Source organism: Pavona decussata, unplaced genomic scaffold, assembly GCF_977016875.1.
Source record: "Pavona decussata unplaced genomic scaffold, jaPavDecu1.1 SCAFFOLD_175, whole genome shotgun sequence".
In the NCBI taxonomy this organism is placed as follows: domain Eukaryota; kingdom Metazoa; phylum Cnidaria; class Anthozoa; order Scleractinia; family Agariciidae; genus Pavona; species Pavona decussata.
Window position 1 is genome coordinate 4,243,905 of NW_028145586.1, and position 21,696 is coordinate 4,265,600.

Genomic DNA, 21,696 nt, shown 5'->3' on the forward strand with positions numbered 1-21,696 from the left:
TGAAAAGTAGTGTTTTCGAGTCCGCCATTATGAATTTATGTTCCAGTGAGCCCGCGGTATGAAAGTGATTGGAGTTGCGGTATTTTTATTCAAACCTATTGTGTTTTTGTCGTGACGTAATACTCTCAACTCGCTGACCGAGCGAGTACTGTAGTTCTCCTTCTGGGCTGAGTTGCTCGAAGCATGGTTAGCGCTAACCATTGGTTAAGAGGTATTAAAACCTATAGGTTGTTATGGTGTTTAACCCGGGTTAGCGCTAACCATGTTTCGAGCAACTGGGCCCTGGCGACGAATTTCAGAGCTGTTTTGACCACAGAAAGCTCTCCTGGATCGTCATCGCATGATATAGGCAATGGAAATGAAGAAGTCCTGACTCTGTAGAGCTAGTTCCGTCTGAAGAAGACGCAGCCGAATAAGTTCAGCAGCTAGCTCTTTTGCTACAAGAGGAGGAAGAGCAGACTTTGCTGAGTCGTTCATCTCTCGGGTAAGATGTTAGAGATAGAGATTAATATTTAGAAGTGTTATTTGCTGTATTAACAAAACAGGCAAGCTTTAAAAGTGTAGTGCCTGAGAATCCGCAACAATTTCAGTTGACTACTAGTCAGTTCATTCCCCGGAGGGAGGCTACCGGAGACTCAGTTGAATTGAAATCGAAGTCAAGTTTAGGTTTTTAGCTTTGCTTTCGAAAGTTTGCCTTGATGTTAAATTAGAGTGGACAGTGAAGTTTCGGTTCCGAGCGAGCTTACTGTTTTTCCGCTTTATTACCATGGAAAAAGAATATAAATTGTAGTGAAAAGCCCTGTACAATGGCTTGAATTTCAGCTGATCTTTCCCTTGTAATTGATGCTAAATTTCCTCTTGGTTCAATATTTTCTGAGGTGCGAATGTTCAAATTGCTCCCTTGAGCGACTTACCAAGCCTGGAGAGTGCTGGTGCTGCATGGACATCATTGTATCCAGATTTGAATAAGTACAGCAATCAATAAACAAATAAATTTGTAAGGCAACCACAATTTGCAATGATTTGTTTTCTTCCCTTGCATCATCCTGAACAATGTAATAGTAACAGTCTTTTCTGTGTACATATATTTTTGTAAGGTGCCCTACATCAGGTTAAACACCACTGCACTAGATGCTTTAAACTACTGAAGAAATGAATAGCTTTATAAATGAAAATTTGTTAACATGCTTTCTGGTAACAAGCATCCACCTAGGCAAATGAGGGGAGGAAAAGTAGAAATTTTGCAAATATACATTGAAAACAATACTCTTGGGAGTTAAAGTTTGTGATTCAGGTATTAATTGAATTTTTTTTCTTATTCTAATGAAGGGTCAAATCAACCTAACAACAAACATCCTTTGTCCTACATATCTAAGGGCAAACCCCCAAGCAAGTCTTGATGAGTTTCATACACTGTTGCTGTGGTAACAGTTCTTGATACTTTCACTTTTGGTGCAGGGAGAGTTAAGCAAATGCATGCCACCAAAAATGTAGTTAAGTTGAGACTGTTGTGAGCCACCTTTGATTTTTTTCTCAAATGTAGATTCAATTTCATTTGTACAACAACAAATTTATTGGTGAAACAAGATTCTGGCCTTTTTTTCAAACGAACATAAAAATAAAATTATTAATGTACTGCAGACAATGAACCATAAACCTTATTCCAAAATGGCTACCATATTAATATCCTTTTGTTTATATTCAAATTAGTATCTCTTTAAAACCACACCAAAAGAGAAAACATTTGAATTCTGGTTGCTATACATGGCTCAGGAATGTCTGTGCTTCAGCTCCCTATTAGCAGGAAGCAGGGGGCGGGAGGTGGGGGGGGGGGGGGGGGAGGTGGATGGTCATGAAAAAATAAGCAGTGAAAAACAGAGGGTCACATAAATTTATGCTCTTGTGATCATAATTTATAGTATGACAGGAACAGCGAGTCATATATAAAAGACAAAATAAAATTTGTTAATTTAAGTCATTATTTAACAAAAGCAAGACAAGTATTAATGTAAAGTAAATGTCTAGCATAATGGAGTTATATGATGTCAATGGGCTCTATAGATGATTTGAATTATGTTGGGGCAAAATGGTCCCAGTAAGTAACTTACAGTTTGCCTCCATTCTTGTTTTCTTTTTCTGGTATTTGAGCTACACTGGACTACCTGTTCAGGGGGAGGGTCATGAAATTTCATTTGCATCTCTATGGAGGGTCACATCATTTTCATTGCTCAATTTAAAATCTCCACCTTACTCCCCCCCTCCCCACTAATTTCTGACCAGTCCCTAAAACAGAAGCCTATGTAATGGAAAGAGTTACAAAGAGAAGGCATGATGAATGGAGAGAAAAGAGTTTTTTATTGATTCTATTTCTCAACTGGTGGTTGAGGACAAAAGATCAAGAAAAGCCCTTGAGGAAGGTCAGTGCTCTTCAACTGCTAGTTAAGGAGGAGCACTGGCCTTTTCTTGGCTGTCCATATTTTTCACATGTTGTGCTCTGCAAGGCTTGTTTTGGCCTGTATTTAATAGAAGAGCTGGGTTTTGAAGTTGTTGCAACTCAGCGTCTGAAAAATAAATCAAAATTTAAAATACATTACCAATTGAATCTAATTGATAAGAAACAACTGAATGTGAGGTTTTCTTAAAACCTTCCTTAAACCAAAAATTCAAACTATTTCTTCAAGAAAACTACTTAAAAGAAAGAAGGAACCCTTTTGTAAACGCCAACTGACCACCTTACCCAAAGCTGAGTGAAAATGGATAATTAAAGTGGTTTTCTTCGCGTTTGTTTGCACAGTTTTTGCCACATACTTAATTTGCACTAGCAAAGTAAACACAAGCTTACTCTTATCGCACTGAGATGTTTAGGAAATGCTTCGGATGGAAAAGCTAGTTCCGGGAGCTAGTTGCACTTATATTATTTACTCGTTCAATCAAAGTATAGTACTTTAGAAACGCAATATAAAATGTTTATAAAAATTTGTGACTGCTATTTGTATGGGTGCTGAACAAGGTATCGAGGAATCACCAAAGATAAAAACAATATTCACAGTACACATTTCGCCCACTTATGACATAAGCTTACCTTTTGCCGCTCCTTCTCCTTCAGAGATTTTTTTCAGGTTCACGATCTCCTGATCGCTTACCCTATTTTAAAAGATCCAGGTTTAATTTGTGTTCACTGACTTGGGTGGAATGCCCGAGTGTCCCTCGAACTAAACCGAGAAAATAGCAAAACGTGCAAGACAACAAACTGGACCCACACATCTCTCGTTCTGTCGGCCGAACTCGCATGCAGCGCAATTCCTGCCGCTCGATTAGAGCAGTTGCTATACCACTGAACAACACAGCGACTTCCCACCATTGAAAGAACGAAACATTTTTCGAAAACGTGTTCGAAACCGTATTTTACAATAACTGTCCAAATTCTCGCGCGCTGATTGGCTCGTAGCTATTGTCTATAAGAGTACAGACAATAAAAATGACGTCAGATGTAACGCGCGCGCTTTCTCAACGAAAAAAATTGTCAATTCCGCTCGTACTTTTTCCATGTTATTGTAAAAAACAAATCGACGGCAGTTTTCTATGGTCTATACTCTTATAGACCATAAAATGACGCCATAAAATATCCAAAACTTGGCAGTGAAACCACTCGCCTGCGGCTCGTGGTTCCACTTGAGTTTTGAACATTTTTTGACGTCATTTTATGGTCTATAAGAGTATAGACCATAGAAAACTGCCGTCGATTTGTTAATGAGAATTTAGCCTCGTAGGGCTCGCCTGCGCTTCGAGTTGAGAGTTTGACGTCACTTGTTTTTTTCCCGGGTGACCCGGCCTCTGTTGTCATTGGACACCATCTGCCTTTGGTAACCAGGCCGCAGGAACATGGCGGTTCAATGGCGGATGAAAATTCGTGGAGTTTAAACGCAAAAAAATCGCACTTTCCTTCATCTTATGAGGATATAACTTGGAAATCATGTACTTTAGGACATAAACTACCAATCAACCACAAATAAAAGGTATTCGACAATTTGATCGTAGTAGCACTTTAAATTAAAGAGCAACCCTTCCCCCACCCCCTTCACAGATTCACGGAGGTTGATCAGTGCTACAAATTAAATGCATAGGTTTTCCTTAATTTAACTAAACTTTCAACTTTAAGTTTAAAATGTTTAAATATCGAGTGAACTTAGATGATTTGTAGTGTTTGAAAAGTTTTAAAGTTCCTTTAGTATTTCATTCGTTAAGTCGTCCCGCAGTTTTCAAGTACTTTGAAACAATCAATGACTGGTATCCATAAATCAAGAATTTACAGTGCACAATAAGCAATGCAGATTAATGAAAAAGCAAATGTAAGAACAAATTTTCGTTAAATAATAACACTTATTTCTTAGCCATATAAGTTAAACTGTTCTTTATCTACAAAACAATGATTCCACTTATAATCACGCAATTCTGTTGCTTGTGGTGCCTAATATATAATTATCCAATAACGTTAGTGAGTAGACTGATATTAACAAGTTCTTTTTTCTTGTTTTTGATAGATATCTAAGTAAAAATCTGTTGACGAACTTGCCTTCAGGAGTCTTCAAGAATAACACTCAGTTGGAAGCGCTGTACGTTTTTGTCGTTTTTTCTGACTTGCATGAAAATAAGATTAAAAATATATTTTCGACTTGAATCATACAAGTTTGTTGTTTGTTGTGGGCTATATACCATTACTCAATATCACTTATAAGTAGACTGCTAGTTACCAAGTTATTGATATTGTTTCTTCCCAGTTCGTTGGACAACAATCAGTTGAACAGCTTGAATGAAGGAGTTTTTGATTCCAATACTAAACTGATTTGGCTGTAAGTAGAGTTCTTTATCGTGAAGGAATGTTGAGTAATGAGGTTACGTTAACCATGCAGTTGTATTAACAAGTAAACTGCCAGTTGCGCTTCAATGTAGGTAGTGACTATTTTTAATCCTAACAGGAACTTAGATAACAACGAACTAGAAGACTTACCTGCAGGGGTGTTTGATCGACTCACTCAACTGGGACGTTTGTAAGTACAACTTTTGCCATAAAACAGACAGAATGTTATCCTTTTATATTATACAGTCTTATATTCCATAAAACTAACACGTAATCTGAAAGTTACCTTCAATTTAAACTTACATCTTGACAGAAATCTGAATAACAACCAGCTGAAGGTCTTGCCCCCAGGGGTTTTTGATAACAATACTCGGCTGGGACTGGAGTTGTAAGTAAACCTTTTTCTTCGATAAATAACAAGAAAATCTCTGGATTTTGGAAGCCAAGCTGAACCCTTATCATTCATACGTCTCTAAAAAGTGTCAAAAATCTTGTTTCAGTACAAACCGCTCGTCAGCCGCCTCTTGTTTAATTTAGGGAGCTTAAGGCCAGCGACACACCTGGCGATTTTCGCCGATCGCCGCGATCGGCGAAAATCAGCAGGTGTGCCCGGTGCAGCGATTTCGATTTTCGCCGATCACGGTGATCGGCGTATAAAGTCGCCGATATCTGGCATGTCAGCTATCGGCGATTAAATTCGCCAAGTGTGCCCGTTCGCGCGATTTTCTACGTTTATTGCTACGAATCGCCAGTAAAGGCAGCCCATCAGGTTGGGCGATTTTATCACGAGTTTACAAAATGCCACATCGCCTCGATCGGCGAAAAAAATCGCTGCGATCGGCGTATAAAATAGCCAGGTGGCGATTTTGATCGCCAGCAAAAATCGCAAGCGAGTTTCCCTACCCATTGATGCGGACACACCTGGTGATTTTTGTCGCCGATTGCAGCGATGTGGCACTTCAACCTTGTTCCCGGGCACATCGAGGGGCGTTTTGAGAAGACATGTGATAAAATCGCCCAACCTGATTGGTTGAATTTACTTGCGATTCGCAGCGATGAGCATAGAAAATCGCGAGTACGGGCACACTTGTAAATGCCGGCGAATTTAATCGCCGATATTTGACATGCCAGGTATACGCCGATCGCGGCGATCGGCGAAAATCGAAATCGCTGCATACATACATACATACATAAACTTTATTTTGACAAGGTAAAAACATCAGTTACAAGATAAAAGTTTAAAATTAAAACTGATTTACATGTTTGCCGTGTGGGAGTACGAGGAGGACAATTGGCAAACTATCTCATTTCTAAAATTAGTAAAAGGGCACACCTGGCAATTTTCGCCGATCGCGGCGATCGGCGTATAAAATCGCCAGGTTTGTCGCCGTCTTTAAGCAACGAGGACGGGGACGGCAACGACAATGCCGCAAATCAATAGGTTTAACGAGCAAATACAATCGCCCTGCACGTGCGTTTTAAATTTTGGTACATTTCTTCTGCCGTCCTCTACAAAACAGCAACGTGAAATAATCAAATTCAAGGTTCTGTGGAGAACGCGAGCACACGACGACTCCTACCAATTTGGTTCCTAGTGGGTAGAATTTGAACGAGTTGAAATATCGCGAAGTAGCGCAAATGAAAGGTTATATTTTTAAGATGTCGTTTTCGCTAGTGTTGTCGTCGTCGCTCACTAATTGGTTGAATGCTGTGTTTCCATGTCTTTGTGGTAGCACGGTGAAATTCTCATTTATTTCTGGGAGGGAACCTAAGTTTTAACAAGCCCCATGGTTTTTATTAGGTTCCCTCGCCACTTCTTTTCTATCTCTTGTACTTTAATAACTTTAACTTTGTAATCATTTGTAACCATTGTAATCATTGTAATTTATTAATCACTGTAACTTAATTGTGTGTGGCAAATAAACTAAATAAAAAAATTAAATAGATAGTAATAAAAAAATTAAAAATTTGGTATAGAATAGAAATGGAAAACAGTTTGTCGCTTGAAAGCAGAGTATGTTATAGAAACGTGATTGACCGATAGGTCGCTAGCAGCTTGGGTCCATGTCATTAACAAAGAGCAAAAACTAACGAAACGGATAATCAAACTACGTTTTTATTTGTCTTTGGCAGGGAATCATGGGTGCCAACAAACCTAGATCCTGAATCTCACGATAAAGAGAGGTTTACATATGGACTGTACGTAAATTCACATTAGACTTATTTCATCAGCTCGGTTTGTTTTGTTAGGATAAGACCATAAACGACACCTCAGGCTTGTCAGTATGCATCTATATCAAATCCTTTTCTCGAGACGTGCCGACTGATACCGACAATGTGTCAATAATTTCCAGGGCTTACGACGAATTTGTGTTTGTGTAACACTTTCATATGATTCAAATCACGCGGCTCGAACTACATGTGTATTACAAGTACAAAACTAACCTCACTTTTGTGCAGCATTGATATTACTGCTTTTATGACTGCCATAGCGTCCTTGAAGGCTTCCTTGAAAACCAGCAGTTTTTTTTCCCAAGAGGACCAAGAATTTAGCGCTGATAAGTAATTTAAAGGGTTAACACAGTAGGGAGGTAAACAAGATGTAATGTCTAATGCAACATCAGCAGCAAAATTGTTAAACAGCCTTTTAAGACCAGATTAAAGGCTTTACATTCTCACCTAAAGAATTTGTTATTTTTTCAGTCGTTAATTAACAACCTTAAGTGTGCCTTAAAATCACAACTCGGCTATATTACGGGAAGATAGCCTCCCACGCAGTCGTTTTTAGGGACTCGTATTACCTCCTCCCCTAACGGGATCACTGAGTGTTAAAATCAAGTAATGTTAATCTTAGAGAGGGGAAAACGTGTAATCAAAATGGTTTTATAACAAATTTTAATTTTTTAAGCCGTCTAAAACAAACAGATAACGCGCGAATGGAACCATTGAATAATAGAAAAAAAAAAAACAACCCCGACGCGTTTGCACGCGACCAAATATCTTTCAGTTGATCTACGTTTCGCGATGTCTATTTCAGATACTTAACGCTTTTGAACAAGATAGTAAACATCGATAACAGTAGGCGCTAAATCTCCAATTGCAATTTGCATTCTATATTAATAACTTTTAGAACAACCACCGATGGAAAGTTTACGAAATGGCCTTTCATTAGCCGGAAGTAAGGTTAATTTTTCATACGTCTCTTTTATATACCGTTTCCGATATATTAACATTCTAGCTTGACTACGAGGCTTTGGGGAATAAAACAAAATACATTAATTATTCCGAACCTCAATGTAAATTCTGTTGTTTCATTACTCCAAGTCTCATAGCCAAGCTGGAATTTTAATATATCGGAAATGGTCTATCCGTTGTCCTTTAAAGCCTAGGCTACAAGACCGCAAAGTGATATGGATAATTTATTTTACCCTTTACGAAACCCACCTATGGCTCATCTTTCGAAAAAATAAATCCCAAGGGAAAAGGTTTAAGGTATTTTTCCCACCCTTTCGCACTGCTAACCGTAAACTTACAGACAACTTATAACATGTTACAGCTACCCATAAGACCTTTCGGTCTTGACGCGTAAGCCTAAAGAGTACTCATGAACTGCATCCTATTGAAAAATTGTAATGAAAAAAAACGTGCTGGCCATCAAGGCTTTGTCAACTTGAGATAAAAAAGCAGGGGATGTTTGTACAACATCAATAAGTTAACTAACAAATAACATCAATTATGATTGTTTGTTGATAGATTTTTGTCAAATAACGAGCTGAAGAACTTGTCGTCTGGCGTTTTCGATAAAAATACTCGGCTGAAAACTTTGTAAGTTAAGTTATCGTTTTACTGTCGCACTCACCTACAGCAGTGAAATTCAGATAATTTAGACTGTTTAATGCGACTGTTATTTATTTATCTGCAAGACGTAAATATGCAGCCATTGTTTGTGTGACAGTGTTATTTTTGTGCCATGTGTTTTGGCACGTAAAGTGTAAATTTTCTCTTACATACTGAACAGTTTGTGGATCTTTGGGTTGAGTGTATTCAAACTCAGGGATAACTAATCGATAATCAATGAAATCAATTGGTAATCAAGGAGTAATCGATGGGTAATCAGTTGATAAGTCATTGATTATTGGCGATGATCAATGAGTCATCGATGAGTAGTCGAAGCCCAAAAATTTTGTGGCCTATCGATTAGCGATGACATCGATTACTCATTGATGTTATTGACTACTCATCGATGATCCATCGATTGCTCATCGACTTTTATACCGCCTAGCCCTCCTTTAGACACAGCAGAACTTAGCCGCCAAGAAGCACTGCGCCTTTTGCGAGTGAACAAAATTCCAATCGCGCAGTTTGTTACCCACGTGTTGGAAAGTTACCAAGGTAGAGGATCCGAAATTGTCAACAAACCTAGGACGGAGGAGGGAAGAGAGCCCTACCGAGAGATAAAGAACTGACTTTAACAAGAAGATCCTATAGCAGATCTGAGAGGAAAGATAAAAGGTACATGAATCCCTTATGAACACGTGTTATTCAATCAATTCGCAAGAACTATTTCCGTTGCACAATCCATATGCGTTGTGCACTGTCATTAGTACACTGATGTCTTTCCTAGGAATGTTTTTACCAGATGTTTATTCATCAGCTTTGCATATAGATAAGTAAATAAATACTTGTTCAATTAAATTTACCTAATTTCATTTTGTCTTTGCTTTACAGGAAAAAGGAAACGAGCGGCTTCATCAACCACACATATTAAAATGAAATTTTCCCATCTACAAAAAATGGCCCATGAAGCCTTGTATAAAGGGAGGAGATATCCATCTCAAGGTGTGATAGAAGAATTTTCCAACCTTAACGGGACAACCGTCAAGGTTTGGTTCAATAATAAACGACAACGAGATACGGGGGAACAAAATAGGCCTTCTGAAGCTTAATTCACATGTACTGTAAACTGGATAGAATAAAGCTGGAAACATCTTTTTCATTTATTTTGTTCTTATTCGCCGAATACGGTCGTCAGCCACGAGATGATATCGATGAGTAATGAATGAAATCAATGACTAATCGATGCAATCGATAACTAATCGATAACCTAGATTTTTGTGGCCTATCGATTAGTCATCGATTACTCATTGATCATCGTCAATAATGATCAATGACTAATCAACTGATTACCTATCGATTACCTATTGATTACTCATTGATTTCATTGATGTCATTGATGTCATCGATTTGTTATGCCTGGTCAAACGCATAGTCTTGGTACCATTTGAGTACAAGTCTTTGTAACATGTAACATAAGCAGAAAACAGAAGTTGGCTTAATCATCTGATGACAGTGCTAATGAATATTCAAAGTTCTCATTGCTTTCAATTAATAACGCCATTATTGTGTTCGTACACATGATATAAGTTAAAAGGTGCGTTGATAAAAATAATTATCTGGAGAATATGGGGGTGGCTAGAAAGAAAGAAAGGCTGTCCAATAGCGCAGATGAAGGCGAAATTAATTATTGTTTAATTTTGTTTTTTATTCTGGCGTTTTTGTTCTCGAGATCCAGAAGAAAATTTTTCTAGAACAATACAACATCTAATTAACTTGCCTTCAATAGTTGTATTTTTAGTTTACATCTATTACCTTTCGGTTTTCATTAATTTTTCTAGGTGGCTAGAAAACAACGAGCTACAAGAGTTGCCAGCAGGAATATTTGACAACAATCCTGAGCTGGAGACCATGTTAGTAAACAATTACGATGTACAGATTTACCTAATTTACAAGCATTACGAGCCCTTTCCTCAAAGTCTAATAATGTTAAAGCATTGAGACCTTTAGAAAAGAGTCATTCATACAATTGCTTAAGATTGCTAAGTCAAGTATGAGCATTCACAGTGTTATCATGAGCCCTCTTTATGCTGTAAGCAGGTTGAAACATGTTTTGCCCTTATTGTTTGTTTGTTTATTTTTGTTGTTGTTGTTGTTGTTTTTTTGTCTGTTTAATTTTACTATTTCGATAGTGGCTACATCTTACCTAAAATAAAGTTGAATTCCTGTCTTGTCAAAAGACTTGACATCAAATTCTTTTTTGATAGCGCAATTTTTAAAGGTAATCAATTTTAATCATCTGAGTGAGTATGGTACAAAGCGTTTTCACTTTAAATTCAACCGGCCAGTATATCTGATATCTTTTCCTTTTAAATGATCTGCAGTCTTCTCGACGACAACAAGTTGTCCCAGCTGAACGAAAGTGTTTTCCGTGGGTTGGAAAATTTAACGTATTTGTAAGTAAAAAACGTTTTGTAACAGTTTGCACACCAAAAAATTGTATCATTGAACAGGTTATAATCAATAAATTAAACTCATCAACAATAGATGAGCTTAGCAGCAGGTGCCTAGAAGGTTGGTGGAGCCAGCCAGCAATCAGGCAACGGGAATGAGGTTACTATGGCAACCGTTCAAGCGGCCACCACCAACGGCACCGTCACAGTAAACCCAATCACTGGAATACTTACAAGACCCGATACTTACCAAAGGGAGGGCGGAGAGGGGAGGGGGGGGGGGGGGGGGGGGCTTGACAATAAGGCAAGCAAAATGACCTATCTCGTAGGCCAGGAAGTAAGCAAATGCGATGTGAACCATGGGACGCCCCCCAGCAGAGAATACAATGGTCTCCCTTGAGCCGTGACAAGAGGGGACCACTGACCTGCATTGAGCTGACTTTAACCTTGCCTTAATTACATTTAGCCAAATTTAAACTCATCAACACTAGATGAGCTAGGGAGCTGGGCCTTGAAGGTTGGCGGAGCCAGGCAGCAATCAGGCACGGGGAAGGAGGTATCCATGGCAACCTAGCGAGTGGCCACCAAGACCCCATAACCCTTAGTGCTTGAACAAAGAGAGGCGCGCGACACAGGACGAGCGCGGGGGGGGGGGGGGGGGGTAGGGGGCAAAGGATCTCCGACTTCGACAACCTCAAGCAAGACCCACTTAAAGGCTAAAGAATAGAAAGTCCACAGAATTGCAACGGAAGAGACTTACCACGCCATGACCATCAGCTCTACGAGCAGCGGGAAAGGCACAGCGAATGGCACTCATACAGGCCCAAGTCGAGGAGCACTGGCATGCAAGCCACTTTGAGCAACGAATACCACCACGCAATCGATGGCGCTTGGCGACCCTCAAAAATTAGAAGTAGGAGGCAAAAAGTTGAGCGACGCATGGGCCAATTAACTCAAGCTAGAGAATGGCACAAGTCAGCCAGATATTCGGATGGAGTCCTGATATAAAGCTGGTAAGTGTTGTTGATCCAAGGCCTGGATAAGAGTCTGGATCAGATGATCTGGAACACCATTCCAAGCTGCCACTGTAGCTTCACCAATGCGAAAGCTGTGACTGGAGAAGTTACCTGGAATCCCGCAGCAGACATTGTCTGCCGTATCCAGTCAGTCAAGATGGCACGAAACAGCGGCTATCCATTCTGCAGGAGGAACAATAGTCCAGGGGAATCGCCTTGGAGGAAAAGATAAGCCAACATTGCATGAACGGCACGCAAAGGGAGGTTTCCACGACCAATGTATATAAAACAATCCTTGCGAAAGGGATGCCTTAGATGACCTGATCCTGACACGCAAGCACGATGAAACGAGGCTACAGTTTACAGCTATGTCTGCAACTGACAAGTGGATAGTAGAAGAGAGGCTGGCTAAGTTGGGAACAGTAGATTCAGTGAAGCGTAGGAAGCCAAAGTAACCCAAGGTACAGGCTGCCCAGAACATGCAATTTGTCGGGGGTGAGGTTACATTCAAGGCCTGTCGGATGACGATCATGATACTATCAGTAATGGGCAAGCGCGAAGAAACAGGGGAACCCTGAAAGCGCTTAATTTCCCTCATAACTCGTTGCAGGCGTAAGCAGTTGAGCATTGGGCCAGGAAAACCCTGTTCAACGTGAAGGGAACGGATAGCTGATAGATAGACTTTGATTGAGGCATGTTGAATGGAATCAGCAAGAAAAGGAAACAAACAAGCACAGCGTCCATTCCTCAACCGGACACGGCGAGCCATCAAAGTGTAGTTTCCCTGCCTGACGACAGAATTCTATTAATCACCGCTGACCAGACGCGTAAGACTTGCACGTAGACTACGTTAACCCGTGCGCAAGAAAGAATCGGTACCGATCCTCTAGCAAGAAGGAATTAAACTGAGGTACTGTGCATGGAGCTGCCTGAGCCTCTGGAGCCAGACGCCGGAATCCCTGCAAACGAAAACGAGATACTGCATCAGCAACTTTGTTATCAACACCTGGAACATGGGCAGCACTGAAAGAGAGACCCCAGCGTGCTGCCGATAAAAGCAGGTCACGAAGAAGATGCATTAACACGGAGCACTCCAACGTTCTAGCTGACGGAATGGCAACCAGAGCCTCGTTGTCGGAGCGAAAGAGCACATGCTTCTTTGACCAGCGACAGCCCCACAAATGGGCGGCGACTACCACGAGAAACAGCTCTTTATAGGCAATGGACTGATGTGCCTGAGTTGGAGCCCAAGAGCCGTAAAACCACTTACCCCGAACGTAGGCACCGTAGCCTAAGATATCAGCCGCATCAGATGTGACTTCGAGGTCCGAAATTGCATTCATGCCAGGGAACAGTCAAAACCCAACCCCATTACACGAGGACAGGAACAGCTGCCACCACTGAAGGTCCAAACGAAACTCCCTGTTGAGGTGAATTGGGTGTTTCTTATTGCAAAAGCAACACAGCAGATCAGTCATCCTGCGAAGAAATGTTCTTCTGGGCCAGACTACCTTAGCAGCGTGCTGAAAGTGACCAATGAGCGCCTCTATCTCCCGCATATTGCACCAGCGATGTGGGAGCGAAGAATGTAAGGTTTTGTGGACATAGAGGGGACTGCGGGGACCCCGCAGTGATGAAATCAAATAGTGTGATAAATCCGAAACACAGTGGCAGTTAAGGAGAATCCATTGGACCATGTCTACCATTGAGTTGAAAATGAAGGGCGCTAAGCGCATACCAAAGGGGAAGGCGAGATCCACATAAAATTGATCCCTCCACTTCATGCCCAGCAAGAAACGTCCATCAGAGTCTCAGGGCCATAGTTCGCAACCATACGAATGTTCTGATCAACCGTAATATACTGAAGGGTGAAAAGCTGGGAGTCAATTCCATCGTTTACGCTAGCCCCACCGAGGGACGACAAGTCAACTATCATTCAGCCGCCACTTGCCAGGCTGCCCTTTCTTGGGAATAACGCCAAAACTGCTAACGTGCAAACAGGGTAGTGGTGGGGATTTGCAGGGGCCAGCAATCTTGCCTAAGGCTACCTCGTTGGCCAAATACCCGTCAATCACCTTCGCATGTTGCAATGCGAAAGGGTTATTCTTTTTGGCACGTCTAAGCCTGTGGGTGGCTGAAACCCCAGCTTAGAACAATGGCGGATGTCCTGAATAACAAAAGTAACCTGTTGTTGGTCAGGATGGGAAAACAATTCTCTGCGAAATTCATCCACGTTCAACGGGCTAACTGAAGAGTCTGGCGGAAATGCAGAACTTGCTGAGAGAGAGAGAGAGGAAAACAAAAATTTACTAATAAACCACTCAAAAATGGCAACAGGATTTAAAAAGCTTTAATACACGAGAATAACAAATAAGCTATAAAATAAGCTATAATGTTCACATCTACCAAAGCAATTATTATACTATGTAAACACTGATTTGCCATCAGTTCATTTTTCACATAGTCGAGTAACAAGAAACAACACGCGAAATGGAAACCAAAACTAGAAATGCAACCACAGTCAAAAAGAGCATGTACAATCATTACAACATGTAATGTTTAACAATTAAACAAAAGGGAGAGGGAGTCCACCAAAGGCGTTTGGAACGAGAGGTGGACGAACTCGAAGACAGCGAAGCAGACTTGCGTTTCCGATCCTGTCTGGACGCATTATCCGTATGGGGAGAACTGGCACGAGCTTGATGGGGACCATGATAATGGCTGGAACGATAAGCAAAGCGACAAGACATTGATTGGGCGGAAGAACGACCTCTGTTCCACGTCCTGCATACAAAAAGGCCGCTTCGGAAGGTTCAGGCAAGTCGTTAAAAGCACTGTCGAATCCGCCACGTACCGACGCCCCAGCAGCACAGAAATTATATAGCTGTACGTTCAGAGTCGACCAATCACAATAATAATAATAATAAAGTCTTTATTTCTTCACAAATCAACGATCCTCGCTGCCGCTACTTGCTCGCGGAAAGCTTTATCGTACGCCAGCACACGCGCCCACTGAACTGACGGTACGTGCGAAGAATAAGCAATTTGTAGTTGGTCAAATTCTTCCAGCGGTGAGGAAAGTATAAAGTAAGAATGAGCGTGAAAATAGCGAAAGCTTCGCAGCACGAACCGATATCCTCAACCCGACGACGATTTGTTTTTTTTTTTTTTTTGGTGAATGGACCAAACGCCTCTCCAACAGGACCTGCAACTGCGGCTTGGTGTGTACAATGTTCGCTGAGAGCAAGTCGCTCAGATCGACAAATTTACCACTGACGATCTGATTAACAGTCTTGGCCGGGACCGGGGAAAAGCCAGGACAAACGACGAAAGGCTGTTAAGGGAGAGGACCAGACGGCAAGCTAGTAGAGGATGTGACGCTAACATCACAAGGAATCGTAGCCGGGATCGGCGAATTGAGAGAAATCACTGAGCTTGTATCGGCAGATACCAACACCCGACGCAAGGAAAATCGCTGTGCGAGCGCCCAAGTCCGTCTGTTGATAGGTAACGCCCACCGAAACACGCCGCGAAGACGAAATCGAAGGTTCAGGCATCGAAACCGGCATGGTACGACATCCGACGAAGCGGAGGTCTGGTCAGGAGCCAACGCAACTTTTACTGCATGGACAACAGCGCCAAGGAGGGCTGGGTCAGGCAGATTCGCCGCAGGAAATGATGGAGCTGTCGGTGAACTCGTTGGGACCGCCAAAGAAACGACAGAAGATCAGAAGAGGCCTAAGCGCCACAAGACACGGGAAAGAGCGACGGATCGCTAAAAAGATCGACTGAACGACTATTTTTCGTCTGACGAGAAGACGACATGACAACGAAAAGGCTTGACCAAAAGGGAGCTTGACAATAGGGCAGGAAAATGAACTATCTCGCAGGCCAGCAAGCAAGCAAATGCCATGCGAACCATGGGGCGCCTCCCAACAGAGAATACAAAGGTCGCCCCTGAGCTGTGACAAGATGCGACCACTGACCTGCATTGAGCTGCCTTTAACCTTTCCTAACCTACATTTAGCCACATTTAGCGCAATGTAAAATTGGTTCATTGGTTTTTACAAATAAATTTTAATTTACCGGGCGTCTGTACTTCGATAACCCATAGATGGCGTAAAAATGTGGTAAGAACATAAAAGTACGCTACTCGCATCCGGCTGGTAGCGTGACTGATGTTCTTACCAAGTTTTGACGACCTCTGTGCGTTATCAGAGTACAGACCCACGACAAATGAAATATTTTTGTTTTATACAATGAACAAGATCATTTCATGAGCGAGCACCACATTGACTGAGCCGACTCAAAAACTTTCAAGCAAAGTTCTAGACTAATGCACCCACGCGCACACACAGTTGTGATCCTCGTAAGAGTATAATCCAAAAGAATTTTACAAACAAAATTTCAAAACTAGCCATTATTCCAGAAGGACTTTCTGACCCTAAATAATTACAGCATGTCAGTCACATAAATGCGATTTCTGACGCCGACATATTTGGACAATTTTTTCCTTCATTTTCATATCACAATAAAGTTCTAGCTTTTAATCTGGTTGAGGTCACTTGCAACGGTCGTTGTCGAATTTTTATCGAAGAGTTTTACTTGTCTGCAAAAAAATTGCCTTTAACGCCAAAAACATTGTTGAAACAATTTCCAAAACTTTGTTGACCAGGTTGGACTGTAGATTCTGATCACGTGCGCTGGTCACACCACTCAATGACGTCATTGGTAGTCTACACTCGAAGAACTCCGCTGCACCAATCAAAGCCGGGAGTTTTACTGTATAATGTTATTAGCCTATAAAATTGATCATAGTTAATAAAAGGCAGGTTGTGAAGTCAGAAAAACTTCGTCTTATATGTTTTTGTCAGCATTTATGACCTCGACCGTGCACAAACCACAATAAATTTTCAAATGTGTTAGAGCAACTGACCAATAGAAACGTCCCAGGTAAGATATTCACCTGTAGTGTCAACGATTAAACCATTTGTGCACATTCGCACCATTTTCAGCAACTTTCGAGATGTCAGGGTTTCATAACCAGTTCCTTAATTAACTATGTGCTAAAGTACACGTGCCAAAAATATATTATTGACTGTAAATTCACAACTGAACCAGCAAACAATTAAGCAACAGCTTTGCCGTGGTGTCGTTTCTTCGAAAGTGATTTGGTATGGGCGTAAGCTTGAAATTAGATAAATAATTTAATTAATGAGAACTTTTCTGTCGGCCGATGGATTTGCAATGAAAAATACGAAAACGTTACCGATGTCTTCACAAAACTCAATTTGCAATGTCATATTGCCTCATTTAGTCACTTTCACTGTGATTTCGTAGCCATACGCCAGTAAACACCATCGCAACTTAGAAGTGTTTGCATTGCTAAATGGCCAGCTGTTTACTTTACTAGCTGCTTTACTCTGATTTTACAAACTGCGCTGTCAAATGTTTTACGCTTTGTTTTCCAAGAATCGCGAGCACACACACCTTCTTGTGTATGTGCAAATGCATGGTTGCCAAGACATCTGAGCAGTCGACGCGTAAGCGGTCAATAAAACTGCCGTTTATTTCTTGAAGCAGTTTCGTTTATTCATTGGTGTAGGTATCTGCAATATAACAATTTACAAGACATATCACCAAACACCTTTGCCAACAACAAAAAGCTGCTCCGTCTGTAAGTAAAATGTCAGTCTTTTTCTTATCAACCACGCACCTTCAATTTTTGCCACACGGACGACAGTAAACGAAATCTTCCAGCAATTACCAACTCCCTCAAGATTGGCAGCACAATAGTTCATTGTTTTGTCCCTTAATTCACTAATAATCTGCCCTTTAAGATTAATTATATTAAAAATTCCCTTTGATTATTTACACTCTTTACCTAATAAAACTCCCTCAGACCCACATTAAAAATTACATTAAGTACTACTCTGGAAATTTTAAATTAATGCGGTATTCCGATTTGCTGCCACTGTTATTGTGTTGCTTGTATATGAAGATCTATTTAGAAATAATGGGTTTGCCTGAATGTGTTGATAATCAACCCTTGTTCAATTTCTTTAGTAACAAAAACTCTCTATCTCTTCTTTAACGGTACAGGCGATTGAACAACAACAATTTAACGCTGCTCAATGAAAGTCTGTTTCGAGGCTTGAGGCTTTTGGATGAACTGTGAGTTAATTTGATTTAGCTTCATTAAAGTCGAAACTGTAATAATGGATAAAAATCTGGACATGCACGCATTTTTGAAAAAAAAAAAAAAAAAAACAAGTGACTGTTGGATCAAGAACTTTACTAGGTCATAAGGATGTGAAACGTTTTTTTGGCTATACCGTAAATGTTCGATAGATGTAAATGCCTCACCCATACCAGGCTCCTTTTTCGCCCCAAAATTTGTGTGAAACTTTATCTGTTAACAGGCCTGTATACAGGTGATGAACATGCGGATGTCACTTTACTTTTTTTTCTAAGTGGATGCGTTAGAAGGGATAGCTAGATCTCTTACAACAGGGATGCGTTTCTCGGTTTGTTTTCATCTCCTATCCAGGCATTAAGATCCTTCATAAGCTTTTATTACATAGCCAGAAGTTCCACGCAACCAATTGCAGATTCGGTAATTGTTAGGATGCCTCGTAATCTTGTTAATCACGTTAATGACGTTCACGCAAACTCAATCTGTTCCTCGCTTTGCGGAATCTTTTTCTCGGACAAGTGGCTTATCGCGACAGAATAAAATAAATATTTGGTCGAGAAAATGGGCAAAGAATTAAAGAGGCTCAGACCTTTGTCATTTTGAAGATTCGTTCGTGTGGATGTTTTTCAGGCTTTCGTCACGTTCTTCGTCGTACACCTGCATACATTTCCATCGAAGATTCTATAAGACAATTGGTTCATGCATTTAGCTGTGCGTATATCGAGTTATGATACACGTGGGAAGTTTTATACGCTTCTCTCGTGTTCTCCAAACTTCCCGAGTGCATTATAACTTAATACATGTACGCGTACGCTAGAGGATGACCAATCGTTAAAAGACGTTCGGAATGTTTTAGAATCGAAGAAATCGACTTTGACCTTGCAGCGCCAGAGTCATAGACGTCAAAAAGACTTACAAAGTCCAGATAAAATAAATTCTGGCGCCTTTAAGGAGGCTCGGAGGGGTTTTAGCCGTGTGCGCATGCGTACTCCAACCACGTGCCATATATAGTTTCCTCTAACTAAGGTCTCTTTGAGTTACGCAATAGGAAGTTTTGATGTCATATGAAGCGGAGATGGCGTCACGATGTCAAAATGGTGGGCATTTTGGATATCTTGATTTTGCTAAAACCTCAGAAAACCACCAAAATTTGAATCAGGATGTAAAGAAAAACTTCAAGATGATACGAAAGTATCAAAGTCAATGTCTGTAGAACGAAAACGAGAATCTTGCAATTTCTGAAGTGCGTCTCTGTCTATATCAATTTCGTGAACCCTAACCTATCATACCAAAGTGTTACCAGATAAATATCTGAAAAAGTCACGAAGTTTCGCCCCGTCTGCACAAATATTAAAAGAACGTTCGAACTCGGCACGGTTAAAATCCACCCCCGTTCTAGAGAAGCTAAACGTAGTACTATGAAATTCAACAATGATTTTGTCAAAGAACAGAAATATTACTTAGTCCTAGCTTACTTGATTGGCTTTTCGTTTTGTATTTCCTCTTTTCATGATTTCTGGTGTTAATTACACTGTTTATTGTGAAGCTATTTAGTTCTGTGCAAACAACGTAAACATCACAAATGTTAACCTAGGCTCAACCAAATATGTTTTCTTTTCCGTGCAATGTAGGTGGTTACACGAGAACAATATCGAGGTGTTACGTGATAGACTGTTTGCAGATCTCAGGAATTTGGACGAACTGTGAGTATCAACAGATATTACTCGGTATTTAACAAATTAATTTAAATTAATAAAAACTTAAGTTACAATCAACTTGCAACGTTTAACTTTTTTCGCAAAAGAAACATTTTACATGCCCACAGTTAATGAAGATGAACTGAAAAACATAGATTATAGTTCATGAAATTCCGTGCACTTTACAAGCTTTTCGATCGGTTCAAAGCTATACCTAGTGATTAGGAATAGCAAGAAATTAATAAATTAGGCGGAGGTAACAATTTCTAAAGAAACTGTGAAACTGCACTGACGTGCAGCTCATTTAGCTGATTTAGCTGAGTTGGCAATTTACTCTTTCAACATTGCTGATCTATTACATTGGAATGACGAAAGCTGACTATTATTTTTGCTGGATTCCTAACTTTATATGTTTTCTGGTTCAACAGGGATTTATCTCACAATAATATCAAGCGTTTGCCACGCAGGATTTTTGGTAACCTTGTCAATCTGACACAGCTGTAAGTGAGAACCATCTGCGGAGTGGAATACGCCAAAAATACTCCATTTTTTGTTTGTCAGTAGACTTCTATGTTAATTTTGATGTTACAACTCCTCCTTCGTCTTGTTATTGAGGCATATTAACGACTAACATCCAGGATCACTGTTAAAGAAACACAACCTATGCCACTCGTAAACCAATATTATTCCACAGGATTTTGGGCCAAAGGGCTTTTCAATAATGCGTTCATTTGTGGCGTAAGTTGCATTTTTCCACGTAACATGTATGTCTTATGCAGGTGGATGGCTGACAACAAACTTGATGATCTCCCTTATGACGTCTTTAAAAACCTGACTAAGCTAAAGATACTGTAAGCGAGGTTCATGCTTAGCTCATGTTAATTAAAATTGGTAAAATAAGAAAAAAGAACCATGACAGCAGCCAACAGATACCAAACTTATTTTAGCAGGACGTTTCTAGTTCCTTAGCCTTGAGGGGGTCGGGGAGGGGTTCGGATAATTTTCACAACCTCTTGTAACGTCAAAAGCATCAAACCTGTGGCAGTGAAACCCGAACGCAGAAAACAGTTTCTCCCAAATTGTTGCTAATGGGGTAAAGAGTCAAAGAGGTCACATCTTAGATCTGCCATTTCTCAAAAAATGGTTAAAATTTATTTTAATAATGACAATTTATGAAAACCGTTTTCCTGGTATAAAATTGGAAAAGTTCGGACACTATATTGAAAAATCCTCACAAGAGGCCGAAACCTTGAAAATAAAAATTGGATGCACGAGCTTTTCAAAATGGTTGTAACTATGGGAAAATGTAGTTACGTGAACAATGATGGGTCATGTAAAATTGTTTCCCAATCAATGTGGAAAGGCATACGAAGTTTGGTGACCTTGATATTTAAATGATAAAAAAGGGTGAATATTCACTTTTTCCTACCTTTTCCCTGCCCCCAACGCCTCCACAATGTGTTTTTTCTAGGAAACATGGATAATAATTTCTAAAATAAAAAGATAATACTACTTGTTGTTATCGCACAGTTTGTTATTATAGTCATTGTTGTTAAATAATCTTGGGCACAGTTCGCGATGCAATTTCTCGATGATCCTTCACTTGGAGGTATCAGCCGTTGTTTAAGTCAATTGAAGGCTG

The 21,696-nt window shown here is 40.4% G+C and overlaps 1 protein-coding gene across 1 annotated transcript in view; it reads left to right on the forward strand.

Moving 5' to 3' along the window:
- The first annotated feature begins 18,301 nt into the window (after nt 1-18,301).
- The window catches only part of LOC146463768 (uncharacterized), a 225,952-nt gene continuing 222,557 nt past the window's right edge, over nt 18,302-21,696 (forward strand). Inside the window, exons 1-3 of the mRNA XM_085084106.1 lie at nt 18,302-18,335; nt 19,989-20,060; nt 20,483-20,554. The gene's annotated coding sequence lies outside the window, so the exon portion shown is untranslated. The remainder of the gene's footprint in view (nt 18,336-19,988; nt 20,061-20,482; nt 20,555-21,696) is intronic.